The 17,324-nt window shown below is 43.7% G+C and overlaps 1 long non-coding RNA gene across 1 annotated transcript in view; it reads right to left on the bottom strand.

The window, feature by feature from the left end:
* LOC119936533 overlaps positions 1-1,650 on the bottom strand; it is a 47,549-nt gene extending 45,899 nt beyond the window's left edge. Inside the window, exon 1 of the long non-coding RNA XR_005453798.1 lies at positions 1,463-1,650. This is a non-coding gene — a long non-coding RNA (uncharacterized LOC119936533). The remainder of the gene's footprint in view (positions 1-1,462) is intronic.
* Between the last annotated feature and the right edge of the window lie 15,674 nt (positions 1,651-17,324).

Genomic DNA, 17,324 nt, shown 5'->3' with positions numbered 1-17,324 from the left:
TCCTTCCGTAAGAGAATCAAATAGCAAGGAAAAGCCCTGCCTTAGTTGGTCCACTAATTCCCAGAAGAGCCATTAGGCTGCTTTCCATAGAAACCAACTCCTTGGGTGCAGATTTATTATGATTTTTCTCTGAGAATTGCTGACACAGATGACCTAACCGTAACTGGACGAAGTAATAAAGGCCAGATGGCCTAGAGATCCATTACAAACTCTATCGCTGGTATAGTACAGTCTTGTCTTTTATTAGGCTCCTATTTTCTTACTTGTTTTATTTTTTGGATGGCATTTGTTAGGTGCTTACTATGTGCCAGGTGTGTGGGTAGATAGAAGTTAACCAGGCTGGACACAGTCCAACAGCCACATAGGGCTCACAGTCTCAGTCCATATTTTAAAGATGAGATAACTGGGGCATACAGAAGTTAGCCCTCTGATTTTCTACCCCTCTTTCTACTCTTTTAATTACTCATTAACTAGCTTAGATACTTTGTCTTCCTTCTGGCATAATATCATCCTCTTTGGCTTGTCTTTGCCTTGGCGGTGCAACCTAGTGGAAACAGCCTGGAGTCAATCGACCAGGATTCTTGTACAGCCCTGCCCTGAACTGGCTGTGTGATCTCAGAGAAAGCTCTCTGGGTCTCTCGTTCCTTTGTCTGAAAATAATGATGACTATACTTGCCACTCCCAACTGCACTGGGATGTTGGAGAAGCAGCATGGCTCAGTGGAAAGGGCCCAGGCTTTGGAGTCAGAGGTTCAAATCCCAGCTCCGCCAACTGTCAGTTGTGTGACTTTGGGCAGATCACAACTTCTCTGTGCCTCATATATAAAATGGGGATTAAAACTGTGAGCCCCCCCGTGGGATGACACCTGATCACCTTGTAACCTCCCCAGCACTTAGAACAGTGTAAGTGCTTAAATACCACCATTATTATTATGTCCAGAAGATAAAATGAGGTGAGTGATCTGAAGGAACAGCAAAACAGTGTGGAAAGACCAGATACCTGGGAGTTAGGAGAGTTGGGTTCTAATCCTAGCTCTTCCCTGCTTTATGACTTTGGATAAATCACTTCACTATACATCAGTTCCCTCATCTGTAAACTGGGGAATCGATATTTGTTCTCCTTCCCCATTAAACGATGAAGCCTGTATAGGTCAGCAACTATTTCTGATGTGATTATTATTTATTTATCCCAGTGCTTTGTGCAGTATTTAGCACATAGTAAGTACTTACACTTAGCATTATTATGGTAACTCTATGGTACTCTCCCAGAGTGCTCTGCACACAGTAAGTGTTCAATAAATACCAAGGAGTGATGAGATTAAAAGCACTGTGATTGATGAAAAGCACCATAGAAAGGCAAGGCATTACTGATCCTCAGTGGCTCTCAGTTCCTATTATTTCCCTTGGGAAACAACACCCTCCCTCTGACAACCACACACACACACACACACACACACACTTACCGGTGATGCAGATGCCGCCTTCTCCAGGTCACCCCCAAAACCAGTCATGGGGCAGCTTAGTCATGGATCTCAGTGACCTAGGGTGGAGGTTGGGGGTAAGATTCCCAAGCCCTGGGATACTTCAAAGGCCGTTATGGGCACAGCCTTTGAAGACAGACAATGAGGTAGTTCATCAGCACTCTCAGTTCTTTGCTGAAGTCGATTGCTTTTGTCCATTGCCTGGCCCCAGGGAAGCTGGAGGGCCTAACTTACAGCATGGTGAGCAAGAGAGAAGAAATGGGAGGCGCTGCCCACTCACCTAGTTTAAAGTGAAAGAAAGCACTTTCCCATCAGCCTCAAGGTGATAACTAACAGCTGCACCTGGGTGGAACCAGGTGATTCAGGGACAAAATCAATTAGTGGCAATTAAGCCCCTGCTGAGTTCAAAACACTGAACAAAACACTTTTCTTCTTTCTTAATAGTATTTTTTAAATGTTTCCTATATGTCAACCACTATTCTAAACTCTGGTGTAGATATATTTATTCACGCTGGACACAGTCCCTGTCCCTCATGAGGCTCACAGTCTGAATAGTAGGGAAGACAGGTATTGGATCCCCAATTTACAGATGAGGAAACAGAGGCACTGGGAAGGTAAATGACTTGCCTGAGGTGCCAAAAGCAGGCAATTGGCAGAGTCGAGATTGGAACCCATGTCTTACGACTTGTTGCCAACTTGTACTTCCCAAGCGCTTAGTACGGTGTTCTGCACACAGTAAGCGCTCAATAAATACGATTGATTGATTGACTCCTAAGTCTGTGCTCTTTCCATTTTAACTTGAAAAAATAACTTGAGAAAATACAGCAGAGACAAAACACATATTCCCTGCTCACATAAAGCTTACAATTTAATGAGGCAGTGTGTGACATGAACTTTCAGCTGGAACTGGATCTCAAACAAAAACTCCTTACCATTGGCTTTAAAGCACTCAATCAGCTCACCCCCTCCTCCCTCATAGTCTTCTACTATACCCCAGTCCACACACTCTGCCAGTTTACTCACTGAGTTCTGAATTCATTTATTTCCCCACCAACCCTTTTCTCACATCCTCCCCCTAGCCTGGAATTCCTTTCCCCTCCATATTCATTCATTGATTCAATCGTATTTATTGAGTGATTTTTCTGTGCAAAGAACTATACTTGGGAGAGTACAGTATAACAGCAAACACTCATATTTCTGCCCGCAACAAGCTTATATATGCCAGACCATCACTTTCCCACCTTCAAAGCATTATTAAGATCACATCTTCTCCAAGAGGCCTTCCCCGATTAAGCCCTCGTTTCCCCGCTCATTCTCCCCTCTGTGTCATCTCCGCATTTTGATCTATGACCTTTGGATATTGGATATTCACCCCAACCCCTCAGAACCTATGTTCATATCTTTAAATTATATATTATAAATTATTTAATTTTTCATATTAATGTCAGTCTCCCCCTCTAGACTGTAAACTCATATAAGCAGAGAATGGGTCTGCTAATTCTGTTGTATTTTACTGTCCCAAGCACTTAGTACAGTGCTCTACACATAGTAAGCATTCAACTAAAAAAAAATATATTTTAGCACAGTGTTTTGCACACGAGCACACATTGCTTGTTATATTTATTTATGTATATTTAATGTCTGCTATACTGTACTCTCTCAAGTGCTCAGTAATAGTAATAATAATAATGATGGTATTTGTTAAATGCTTACTATGTGCAAAGCACTGTTCTAAGTGCTGGGGGGGGGGGGATACAAGGTGATTAGATTGTCCCACCTGGGGCTCACAGTCTTAATTCCCATTTTCCAGATAGGGCAAATGAGGCACAGAGAAGAGACTTGCCCAAAGTCACACAGCAGACAAGTGGCGGAGCCGGGATTTGAACCCATGACCTCAGACTCCCAAGCCCGTACTCTTTCCACTGAGCCACACTGCTTCTCTGCACACAGAAAGCATTCAATAAATATGAATGACTGACTATACTGTAGAACTGATTATACTGTAGACTTTAAACTTCCACTCTAGACTCTAAGCTCCCTGTGGACAGGGAACGTGTCTACGAATCCTGTTATAGTGTATTCTCCCAAGTATGGGGAAGCAGCGTGGCTCAGTGGAAAGAGCACGGGCTTTGGAGTCAGAGGTCATGGGTTCAAATCCCGGCTCCGCCAATTGTCTGCCGTGTGACTTTGGGCAAGCCACTTAACTTCTCTGGGCCTCAGTTCCCTCACCTGTAAAGTGGTGATTAAAACTGTGAGCCCCACGTGGGATAACCTGATCACCTTGTATCCCCCCTCCCGCCAACGCTTAGAACAGTGCTCTGCACATAGTAAGCGCTTAACAAATGCCACGATTATTATTATTATTTGGAGTCAGAGGTCATCAGTTCAAATCCTGGCTCCGCCACTTATCAGCTGTGTGACTTTGGACAAGTCACTTAACTTCTCTGTGCCTCAGTTACGCCATCTGTAAAATGGGGATTAAGACTGTGAGCCCCACGTGGGGCAATCTGATCACCTTGTAAACTCCCCAGCGCTTAGAACAGTGCTTTGCACATAGTAAGCGCTTATTAAATGCCATCATTATTATTATTTAGTAGTACTCTGCACACAGTAAGTGCTCAATAAATACCACTGCCTGCCTCCCTTCTCTCCTTCTACTGCCCAGCCCGCACCCTCCGCTCCTCCACAACTAATCTCCTCACTATACCTCGCTCTCGCCTGTCCCGCCATCGACCCCCAGCCCACATCATCCCCCGGGCCTGGAATGCCCTCCCTCTGCCCATCCGCCAAGCTAGCTCTCTTCCTCCCTTCAAGGCCCTGCTGAGAGCTCACCTCCTCCAGGAGGCCTTCCCAGACTGAGCCCCTTCTTTCCTCTCCCCCTCGTCCCCCTCTCCATCCCCCCGTCTTACCTCCTTCCCTTCCCCACAGCACCTGTATATATGTATATATGGTTGTACATATTTATTACTCTATTTATTTATTTATTTATTTATTTTACTTGTACATTTCTATCCTACTTATTTTATTTTGTTGGTATGTTTGGTTCTGTTCTCTGTCTCCCCCTTTTAGACTGTGAGCCCACTGTTGGGTAGGGACTGTCTCTATGTGATGCCAATTTGTACTTCCCAAGCGCTTAGTACAGTGCTCTGCACATAGTAAGCTCTCAATAAATACGATTGATTGATTGATTGATTGACTGCTATTTCCACGCCAAAAGCAGCACTTGCTCCTGAAGGGCAATCCGAGACCTCTTAAGGAAACGAAGGAGACTGATGATCCCAGCTCCCACCATCGGGCCGCTATTGAATGAAGAAGTCACCAGGTGGCTCCAGCTGCACGCAATTATCTGGCTCTAGTCAACTCATGCTAAACCACTTGGACCTGCCCTCAGATTGCAAACAGATCCTGGAAGGGCAACCTGATTTAAAACTACTGCATCTCATTACAGTCACAGGGCCCCAAGGGGCCTCTAGAGACCATTTGACCCCCCCTCTCCTGTTCCATCCGAACAACTGAAACGGTCCCATTTTATGAGCAGCTATCTTGTTCCTACAGGTCACCCGAAGAAAGCTATCCCACAGACACTTTTTTTATGGTATTTGTTAGGCACTTACTATGTGCCAAGCACTGTACTAAGCAAAGGGATAGATGCAAGACATTCAGGTTGGACACAGTCTCTGTCCCACATGGGGCTCAGTCTTAATCACCATTTTACAGATGAGGGAACTGAGGCTCAGAGAAGTGAAGCGACTTGCCCAAGGTCACCCAGCAGACAAGTGGCAGAACCAGGATTAGAACCCAGGCCCGCCTGTGCTTTATCCATTGGGCCACACTGCTCCTCCAAGGCCACTGGTTCAAAAATACAAAACCATCCCTTTGAGGAATGTCACTTATTCAGACCAAATTCATTCAACTGTATTTATTGAGTGCTTACTGTGTGTAGAGCACTGTAATAAGTGCTTGGGAAGTACAAGTTGGCAACATATAGATATGGTCCCTAACCAACAATGGGCTCACAGTCTAGAAGGGGAAGACAGACAACAAAACACGTAAGCAGGTGTCAAAACTATCAGAATAAATAGAACTATAGCTATATGTACATCATTAACAAAATAAATAGAATAGTAAATATGTACAAGTAAAATAAATAGAGTAATAAATCTGTACAAATATATACAAGTGCTGTGGGGAGGGGAAAGACCAAATCCTCCTTGCTGCTACTTAGGTTCAGTTCCTCTTGTTCTTGCCTTAGGGGAGATCAGAAACAGGTGTTTTAAGTGCATTTGTAATGAGATTTACATCTATTGCCTTTAAACACTAAGATTTAGAGTGAGGGCCAGGAATTTTGATGCACAGATTGCAATTCCAGATGACCCCCTCAGAGATGGCTGAAGTTCAAATGGCATTCTCTTAACTTGCTATGGGGAAAGCATTCATAGTTATGATATTTATTAAACCCTTACTATGTGTCAGACACTTTGCGAAGAGCTGGGGGTGAATACAAAATAAATCCATCAGATGCGGCCCCTGTCCCGAGCTATTTGTGAGACTCTAAACTGTTAACACTGGTTGGCTAATCCCTGCCTCTGCTTCTGGCAGAACTCCCCAAACCTTAAATCAATCAATCAATCATTGTTATTTAGTGTACTGTACTAAGCACTTGGGAAGCACAAGCGCTGCCCACCAGGAGCTGCCAGTCCGCCAAAGTTGTGAATGCTTCCTCTGGTAGTCGCTTGCCCCTGTGGGGTGTACTGGGTCATCTGAATATCTCACAGTCGATTTCTTTTGGGTTGGGTTTTCTCCATTTCTTTTCTCCCTTTACTACCCCCTACCAGCCCCACCACTGCTAAGTGCCTAGGCAGAAACACGTCCTAAGACTCTGACAAGGAGTAGAAGAGCCAGAGTTTCTGAGGGAGTCAGGCAGAACCAGAGAGAAGGGAACACCAAAGGCCGTAGACAGCTTATCCCCTGCCCAGAGAACAGCTTCCCTAGCACCAAGAGAGCACAGCCAGGCCTTGTCCAGCCCCACCCTACCCACTCCAGCCAATCCAGCCTTCACTTCCCCACAGCCCCTTAAACTTCATACTCTGGAGCCAGGGGAAGAGTGAAAGGAAGAGTTCCCGGAGGATCGGTCAAGCAATCAAACGTATTTAGTGAGCACCTACTGTGTGCAGAGGTCTGTATTAAACTCTTGGGAGAGTAGGAGAGACATGATCTCCTGCCTTAAGGAAGCTTACAATCTATCAATCAATCGTATTTATTGAGCACTTACTGTGTGCAGAGCACTGTACTAAGCGCTTGGGAAGTACAAGTCAGCAACACATACAGACAGTCCCTACCCAACAACGGGCTCACAATCTAGAAGCGGGGGAAAGCAAACAAGATGAGTGAGATGTTGGTGGGCCAGAGTCTTTGCATTGCTGAGGGGTCAGAACTCTTCTCAGAGGGACAGGAGAGCTTGGTTTTAGGGGCCCAAACCCCCAAAGGTCTCTGCTTTGCTCCTCTTCCTTGCCACTCCCATTCCTGCCCTGCTTGTTTAGGCTCTTCAGGCTGGTCTTGGCCAGTCTCAAGGAAAATTGTATCATTTCTCCCCAGAGGCTGGCATTTCAGAATAATTTTTCTTCTTTTCATATTCTCCTTCCTCTTCCCGCAATCCTTGGCAGCAATCGGTGAACCAGGTTCCTTGTGACCAAGGGGGAGTAAACAACCAAAACAGAGGGTGCAGAGTGGGTCTGGTCACAAGGCCACACTTGCTTCTGGGCCTTCCACCTGGATACAAGGGGCCATAATGGCTCCTGGGGCTGAGGGCTCCATCTCAGGGGTGACACGCCCCGACCCATGGATCTGCTTTCCTGGTTCCTGTGGCAAGCCAGGGAGGCTATCGGCCCATGCGGTCAGGGGAGGGATGGGGCCGGAAGACACGGTTTCCAGCGCCACCCCACCACCATGCGACCCAGAGGGGATGCCTGAAGGGGTGCGGTCAGGTGGGCACAGATGGCAAGGGCCAAGGGATGGTATGTCTCAAGGTGACCCTTGGGTACCAGCCATCTCAAGGTCAAATACTATCTCATGGCCGCCTGAGCCAGCAGGTGGAACTTGGAAGTGAGGGTGGGATACCGCCCGCACAACCAAAACTTCTATATTGACAGCCCAAGCTGTTTGTCACCTGTCTACATGTTTTGTTTTGTTGTCTGTCTTCCCCTTCTAGACTGTGAGCCTGGTGTTGGGTAGGGACCGTCTCTGTATGTTGCCGACTTGTACTTCCCAAGCACTTAGTACAGTGCTCTGCACACAGTAAGAGCTCAATAAATACGATTGAATGAATGAATTACAGGGGAGTGAGCTTGACCAAGGCAGATACACACTTTATGCCACCTTGGCTTTGAGACAGAGAGACTGACAGGGCCAGCCCCTTCCCTGGAAGGCTAACCCCTCCAGCTTGGTCAGGCCTGCATAGGTCAACAGACTGGGATCATCATTGGAAACTAAACCTGGTGAATTTCTTTCCAGAGACTAGGAGAATTCCTCAACACTTCTAAAATAATCAAGTTTTCCTAATCAGATGTCTCACCAGGCCTGATTCTAATTTCCATGTTAATTAGCTGTCAGGGACCATTAAGCATTATTCTCATCAGAGCTGAGGCTTTATTCTTATCAAAGGCCACACAAATGTACAGTTCAAGGATTCTCTAAGCAAAGGAGACACAGTTTGACTGTAGAAGGGCTTCTGCCCCTACAGAGACTGCTGGACTCTATCTTGATAACTTTAATTGTTTTTGTTTTTTTGAATGGCATTCATTTAGCACTCGCTATGTGCTGGGTACTGTACTAAGCACTGAGGTAGAAAGCAGCTAATCAGGTTAGACACAGTCTAAGTCCCACATAGGGCTCACCAACTTAATTGTCATTTTACAGATGAGGTAACTGAGGCACAGAGAAGTTAGGTGACTTGCCTCTAACAAGTGGCAGAACCAGGATTAGAAAATCTCAGCTTTTTATTAAAAAGGTGAGGTAATAACAGCAATAATAATAACAATGACAATTGAGGTACTTTTTAAGTGCTTACTATGAGCCAAGCACCTTACTAATGCTGGAGATATTCAGGTTGGACACAATCTCTTTCAAGTCTTTAATCTACCCCAGAACTTAGTACAGTACCTGGCACCTAGTAAGCACTTAGTAAGTATCACACACAAAAAAATGTTATTTCACAGATTCCCAGACCCCAGAATGACCTTATGAGGTCATCATTCCCTTGACTATTCTGTAATGCAGGTGTTCCAAACCGCTTGAGGGTTGGGACCTCTTCCAGCACTTAGAATAGTGCTTGGCACATACTAAGCGCTTAACAAATACCAGCATTATTATTCTTAGTGTCTCAGGACCACCCTGAGGTACCCTCCATTACCTGGTCACATGCAAGTATTTCTTGGTAGGAATTGCAAGTCTTCGGGGTACATTTCCAGATTCAGCCACTTGTAGCCCTGCATGAAGAGCGTCTGCAAGGATGTGAAGATCCTTTCTTAAATTATACACAGACAGGGAGAGAAATGGAGAAGAAACAGGCAAGGATAGGAGGCAACCAGCCCACTGGAAAAAAAAAATCCAGGCTTGTGGGTGAAGAAAACAGACTGTGGGGCAGTGGAGGGTGAGATGAGTAATCAGGGTGGATGTATGAATATAGCATTCTATTCAAGAGTGAGTTATATAGTCAGGTGGCTATTTAACTCAGATTATTTTGATGGCACTTATTAAGCACTTATCATGTGCCAAAGTGCTGTTCTAAGCGCTGGGGTAGATACAAGTTAATCAGGTTGGATAAAGTCCCTGTCCCATATGGAGCTCACAGATTAAGTAGGAGGGGGGAGGATTTAATCCCCATTTTTTCAGATGAGGTAACTGAGGCCCAGAGAAGTTAAGTGACTTGTCCAAGGTCACACAGCGAACATGTGGCAGAGCAGGGATTAGAACACAGATCCTCTGACTCCTAGGCCTGTGATCTATTCACTAGGCCATGGGGCTTCTCAAAACAATCCAGAATCTTTAGGTACTGTCTTGGAATCTTCCAAACAGTGTGGCTCCATCCCTTGTCTTGGGCAAGTCATTTAACTTCAAAGTGCTGAGAGCCCCACGTGGGACATGGACTGTGTCCATCCTGATTGTTTTCATCTACCCCAGGGTTTAGAACAGTGCCTAGTACATAGTAAGCACTTAACAAATACCATTAAAATTTGTGCAGTCAGCATGGCCTAATTTAAACAGCATAGGGCTGGCAATCAGGAGAACGGGGCTCTATTCCTGGCTCCAACACTTGCTTGCTGGGTGACCTTGGGAAAATACTCCACCTCCCTGTGCCTCAAAGTTTCTTCACCTATTAAATGGGAATAAAATGCCTGTTCTCCCCCTGCCCCACCCTCACCCCCACCGTTTTTAGCCTGCGGACCAGGGACTGTGTAAGATCTGATTGTTTTATATCTGCCCCAATACTTAGTGCCTACTAAATGCCATCACTATTATTCCACACTTGCAAAACTTTTCCCCAAACATTCTTAGTTTTAATCTTCCTGTGTTCTTCCTAAGAGGAAAATAATAAATCGGAGCAACTTTACCTTTGTGCCAATGACTCAACAATTTCTATCATTCTTCTCACCCAAGCATATCCTGGAACATCCAACAGTAATTCCATGGCCCAAATCTAGCAATCCTCTTTATATTGCATCTAGACTCTCTTCTATTGTAAATCTCTCTGGGTTTTGAGGTTTGGTATAGTATCCCATTTTACAAGCTTTTTATCCGAGGTTTCTGCAGAAGGAAATAGTTTGTCTTTTCTGACCTGTCCACCTATAGGCCATACAAAAATAACTTTATTTATTTATCTTGTAAAGAATCAGGGTGCACTGGGTTTGAGAATATTAACCCACAAATGTGCCTTTTGATTACAAACCTCTCTATATGTGGGGAGACTTTACTTAGCTTTTGAAAGGTATCAGTAGAAGGGGTAACCATTTCTTCCTTTGCTTTTTACTCAAGCTCCATGCAGTACTTTTAGAAATTGCTTTCAGAAGCAATCTAAGCATTAACCTTAGGACACCTGAGTGGGTGGCAAATATTATTAGCTTGAAAGAGGCGCAATGTACTTGATGAAAATTCTAGATGGTTTGAAGGAGAATTATGAACCTGTCACAATATGAAAAACACAAGTAATTTATAATGAAACCCACAGGAATTTAAGAAGTGGGTGGGCCTCTCCTAGTTTTGATTGCCTTGCGGTATTATAGAAGTATCTCTCCAGGATCCAAGGCTGATAGTCACATCTGCATGCAAACTAGTTGTGTGACTGAGTGTACAGATAATCGTTCCATTATGATTTTTCTCATCTAGATCAGTGGTTTTCAAACCCTTTCAAAAGGGGGTTATCATTCATTCAATTGAATTTATTGAGCACTTAATGTATGCAAAGCACTGTACTAAGAGTTTGGGAGAGTACAATATAACAATAAACAGACACATTCACTGCCCACAGTGAGCTTACAGTCTGGAGGACTGTGGATCTCTCATGATCCATCTTGCCCTTCCACTGACTACGAAAAGCTCAAACAGTTTCCCTCTTCGCTTTGCAACAGATCTTGAAAGTTGGAAAAGGGAGAGGGAAGGGGTTAGGAGCAAAGTCACTTTGAGTCTGCAGTTCTGGTATCCACAACTTTTTTAGAAAATAGGATCATCTTCTCTGTGGGAGTTTTGATTCCAGTCTGAGACTCTGGCCTAGAGGTAAAAGTTTCCCTGACCTTGTACTACGATGGCATTTTGTAAAAGGTCAAGGCAGAGGATATCATGTCCAAGCAAATCCCATTAGGAAAGCAGAATGGCCTAGTGGAAAGAGCATGGGATTGGGAGTCAGAGGACCTGGGTTCACGCTATGAAGCAGCGTGGCTCACTGGAAAGTCAGAGGTCATGGGTTCAAATCCCAGCTCTGCCCAATTGTCAGCTGTGTGACTTTGGGCAAGTCACTTAACTTCACTGTGCTTCAGTTCCCTCATCTGTAAAATGGGGATTAAGACTGTGAGCCCCATGTGGGACAACCTGATCACCTTGTATCCCCCCAGCACTTAGAACAGTGCTTTGCATAGTAAGCACTTAACAAATACCATTATTATTATTATTATTATTATTATTATTATCCCAGCTCTGCCACTTGCCTGCTGAGAGACCTTGGGCAAGTCACTTCACTTCTCTGTGCCTCAATGTCCTCATCTGTAAAATAGGGATTAAATCCTTTTCCCTCCTACTTAGAATGCGAGCTCAACATAGGACTGTGTCCAACACTTAGTACACAAATACCATAATACCGTACTATAAAACTATCATAATATTTACTAAACCAAGTGGGTTGGGTTCCAGATCCCTCTGAATTGAGTCCCCCGCAGCCCCTCAGACTTGGGCAAAGGCCTTCAAAGACTGAGGCAACAGTGTGTGCTGTCAGACCACTGTTTGGTGGGATGGGGGGGTAGCCTTGGCTAAGCCCACCCAAGGACACCAGGAGCCCTTCTCCTTTAGACTGTGAACTCTGGGTGGGACAGGGATAATGTCTGATCTGATTATCTTGTATCAACCAGAGCACTTGGTGCTTGGCATATAGTAAGTGCTTAACAGATACCACAATTTATTCAGTATTATTATTATTATTTTAAAGCTGAAAAGACCTACAGGCATCTCAAAAAGCTGACATTGAGCATTTGGATATTTAGGAGAATCGCACATTTTCATGCTCCATTGCAGGGTGTCTCAAAAGAGAGTCAGGTGGACTTGGGCCCATCTGCGTGAAATTCAGCTGACATATAGTGAGAGAATGTCCACTGGGACTCTTTCTGTGGCAGGGTGGCTTTGAATAGTCTGTGAGAGCACCCATGTCCTGTTTTATTTAGGACATGTCATGTGTGCTTGTACTGTGAATCCAGGAAAACCCCGTACACTCTCCTTCACCCCACCACCTGTTTCCTCAGATGAAAGATGTTGATTTTAGCTCATTTTTAGTCCAGAAAACAGGACAAAAAAGACTATGAAGTTAGGCAGTAATTTTGGGTGGGGAAGGGACTGACATTTTGCCCCACTTTGACCCTAATATAAGCCAAATTGACTTTAAACACCCAACTTGTTCTGTCCCCACTCAAGACAGGAGTATACATTCATTCATTCAATCGTATTTATTGAGCGCTTACTGTGTGCAGAGCACTGTACTAAGCGCTTGGGAGGTACAAGTTGGCAACATATAGAGACGATCCCTACCCAACAGCAGGCTCAGAGTCTAGAAGGGGGAGACAGACAACAAAACAACAAATATTAACAAAACAAAATAGATAGAATAGTAAATATGTACAAGTAAAATAGAGTAATACAGACATATACACAGGTGCTGTGGGGAGGGGAAGGAGGTAGGGCGGAGGGGATGAGGAGGGGGAGAGGAAGGAGGGGGCTCAGTCTGGGAAGGCCTCCTGCAGGAGGTGTGCTCTCAGTAGGGCTTTAAAGGGAGGAAGAGAGCTAGCTTGGCGGATGTGCAGAGGGAGGGCATTCCAGGCCAGGGAGAGGACATGGGCTAGGGGTCGACAGCGGGACAGGCCAGAAAGAGGCACAGTGAGAAGGTTAGCGGCAGAGGAGCGGAGGGTGCGGGCTGGGCTGTAGAAGGAAAGAAGGGAGGTGAGGTAGGAGGGGCCGAGATGATGGAGAGCCTTGAAGCCGAGAGTGAGGAGTTTTTGCCTGATGTGTAGGTTGATTGGTAGCCACTGAAGATTTTTGAGGAGGGGAGTAATATGCCTAGAGTGTTTCTGTACAGAGATGATCCGGGCAGCAGCGTATAGTATTGATTGAAGTGGGGAGAGACAGGAGGATGGGAGATGAGAGAGGAGGCTGATGCAGTAATCCAGTCGGGATAGGATGAGAGATTGAACTAGCAGGGTAGCAGTAGAGTATATGTGTGTCTCCCTCAGACTTCAGGGAGGAGGTGGAACTTCTCATTTGCACAGTTTTCCCAGCGCCCTGATACCTGCCCTGAGTAACCCAAGATCCTCCATGACTGCAAGGACTGCAGGTGTTCCTGGCTTGGCTCAAACACCTGGAGTCCAAGTCAAGCAGAGCGTTGCATCCATCCAAATCTCTCTGAATCGATGCCAAAATGTGTGTGCTTCTGAACCCCCCCTATAATACTTGAATTTTTAAAAAGCCAAAGTCCAAACCTGAGCAGAAACAACTTGGGTAAAGTGAAAGAGCCCTTCAATTGGCAATCTACACTTTTATAAGGAAATACAACATTTACTCCAGGGAAGCATGTTATTTACTTAGGATTTTTTTTAAATGTTCTTTTTCAATAATGAAGCCCACCACTAAAGAGGAATAAAAATGTTTTATTCATCTAAATACATTTGTAAATAGTGTGCTAACATATATTGTGGTATTTAGAAGGGAAACTCATAGTCGGCATCCAATGAAGAACTGTCCCCTGATCACAATTAGGCAAAGGTATTTGAGTGCTTACTTTGTGCAGAGCACTGTACTAAGCTGATCCCTTTTCCTTAACATCAGTTCTTGAAAGCAGTAAACTATTCACCTCTACCTATATCATAAATTGAAATGTGACTGGTTTTCTTTCGTAAGATCAGTATTCTATATGTGAGATGGGTTGCAAGCCCCAATACGATTGGTTATGAAGTAGGTATGATAACAAAAACCATTGTATAAAGAAAGCAGAATGTTAACAAAACTGTTGAAATGCCATGCAAAGAAAAAGGACTTTATTGAGAAATATTGCAATGAAACACTGTTCCTAATAAGGGAATTCCCTGGAGCAATCACATCTTTTAAAAAAGATGAACACCAGATACAGTTGACTGTATAAAAATGAAGACAATAGCTGCAGGTCTGTAATACTTTTATGCTTATCTGATCATATTTAAAGTTTCTAGAGCAGAAAAAAAATCAGTTTACAGTGAGTACTAAAAAGATTACACACATTAAATATATAATTTTCCATTAAATAATTTGCTTACAGTGTCTTACCACTGGAATTTGTAAATAAAACAATTCAGAGTTTATTATATAAAACTATCAAAAAGTGTTGTTGGTGAAAATATCTGCACTGTTCGTGAAATTCATGAAATCCATCGCATGGCCGAAGTGAAGATGTGACAGAAAAGCATGGCAGATCGTCTTGTGCAGCAGAGACCACCGTTACTGTGTGTTTATTAGTTTGCCTTGCTTGTGACAAACACAAGAGGCTCCACTGTGTGAATATCACTGTCCAACTAATTCTTTCTACAACTGCAACACGAAACATTTACCCGTAATTGTAACTGACAACATTCATGTTTTTTGGTCATCAGAACTTCCTTGGAAATGTCTGTTTCGTTTAAAATCTCCAGTAGGGCTCAGCGATCCCCAAATTTTGATGAGCAAGCTATGAAGACCAATCAGAAAGGGGAAAATGATTAGTTTGATGATAGTGGTCTGTCATCCTGAAATCACATTTTTAACTAATTGCTTTCAAATGCTTATCACCTAATAAATAAGGAGATTTATATGGAAAGCTAACCTATTTTATTTTTGGGGAAAAGTCCAATTGCAATGGAAGAAAACAGCCCTAGATTTGAATATACAGTTCTGCATTCAACATAAAATAAGTAATCCCTATCTGAAAAGACAAGATCTATTTCCTTAAGTAAATTCATTTCCTAAAACGCCCCCTGCTCTCCTTACCCAATTTCTCATAAATAATATTTACTTCAATCCCTTTGATAAATCAACCATTTGGGTAAAGCCATTAGGATTAGATAGTGTTACTTCCACACTTGGACTCACTTTGGGTATGCCAATCAATCAATCAATAGCACTGATTTTTAGAAAGCCTATTGTACTACACTAAGTGCTGGGGAGCATACGATAGACACATCTCTGACCTTAAAGAGTTTACAGTCTAGCACAGGACACAGCCGTTGAAATCAGCGCCATATAGGAGAAAATAATGGAGTCTGTAAATACGTATTTACAGAAGTGCTATGGGGAATTGTGAGTACTTGAATTCTTAGGGGGCAACAAGGACTTGAGGGATATGAAGAGGGGAAATTAGAGATTATAAAATGGGGACACTAGGGATTACTTGAAGGAGATGGCCTCCTGAAGGAGATGTGATTTCAGAATGACTTTGAAGATGGATTAGCTGTGGTCTGTCGGATATGAAAGAGGAGGAAGTTCAGTGGGATGTGAAGAAGGAAGATAATAATAATAATAATATTTTTTAAGTTCTTACTATGTGCCAAGCACTCTACTTACTAGGCGCTGGGTAGATACAAGAGCCTTCAATTTAGCTGTGGCTTAGTGGAAAGATCATGGGCTTTGGAGTTACAGGTCATGGGTTCGAATCCCACTCTGCCACTTGTCAGCTGTGTGACTTTGGGCAAGTCACTTAACTTCTCTGGGCCTCAGTCCCCTCATCTGTAAAATGGGGACTAAGACTGTGAGCCCCATGTGGGACAACCTGATAACCTTGTATCTTCCCCAGTGCTTAGAACAGTGCTTTGCACATAGTAAGCGCTTAACAAATACCATCATTATTATTATCTTTTAGACTGTGAGCCCACTGTTGGGTAGGGACTGTCTCTATATGTTGCCAACTTGTACTTCCCAAGCGCTTAGTACAGTGCTCTGCACACAGTAAGCGCTCAATAAATACGATTGATTCAATTAATGGTATTTTATTGAGCATTTATTATGTGCACAGCACTGTACTGAGTGCTTGGGAGAGTCAATACAATAGAATCAGTGGACACATTCCCTGCCCATAACTAGCTTACAGTCTAGAGATCCTACATCAATCAGTCGGTCAATCAATGGCATTTCTTGAGTGCTTACTATGTGCAGAGCACTGTTCTAAGCACTTGGGAGACTACAAAATAATAGAATTCGCAGACATGTTCCCTGCCCTTAATGAGGTAACAGTCTATGGGGCTCTCAATCTAAATAGGAGAGAGAACAGGTATTGAATCCCGTCTTTGCCAATGAGGGAACTGGGGTGCAGATAAGTTAAATGACTTGCCCAAGGTCACTCAGCAGACAAGTGGCGGAGCTGGGGTTAGAATCCAGGTCTTCTGATTTCCAGGTCCGTGCTCTTTCCACTAGGCCATGCTGCTTTATAATAATAATAATAATAGCAATAATAATAATGGCATTTATTAAGCGCTTACTATGTGCAAAGCACTGTTCTAAGCGCTGGGGAGGTTACAAGGTGATCAGATTGTCCCACGGGGGGCTCACGATCTTAATCTCCATTTTACAGATGAGGTAACTGAGGCCCAGAAAAGTGAAGTGACTTGCCCAAAGTCACACAGCTCACAATTGCCCTTAGTTCTGGCAGCAAAGCACAACTGAGGCATAAAAAGCTTAGGCTGCGGAGGAAGTGACTGCCCCAGAAATTGCCTGGCAGTGAGAAAGTCCATGTCAGCAGTCTACTTCTGGGGTGTGACACCCCGTCCCACCCTATTTATGGGTAGAAACACTCAAAGTGAAATTAGAAAGGTCAATTTCCTACAAAATGAGTAGACTCGGTGGCTGCTGAATTCCATTCAAAAGGTGCATAGCGCGGTGCTCAAAACTAAATTCTCAGAAGCAGAACATTAATATCAAAGCATTTGTTAGTTTGTTAATGCTAGAAATGCAAATGAAAAAATATCATACCTGTTCTTGAAAAATGACGTTATTTTCTAATCTTCAAAAAAAATTAAAGACAATTACATTTGGTAATCATGGCCACTAATCAATCAAAGGTATTTATTGAGTGCTTACTCTTTGCAGAGCACTGTAC

The sequence above is a fragment of the Tachyglossus aculeatus genome, chromosome 14, assembly GCF_015852505.1.
Source record: "Tachyglossus aculeatus isolate mTacAcu1 chromosome 14, mTacAcu1.pri, whole genome shotgun sequence".
Classification (NCBI taxonomy): Eukaryota; Metazoa; Chordata; class Mammalia; order Monotremata; family Tachyglossidae; genus Tachyglossus; species Tachyglossus aculeatus.
This window is presented reverse-complemented; position numbering and strand designations above follow the sequence as displayed.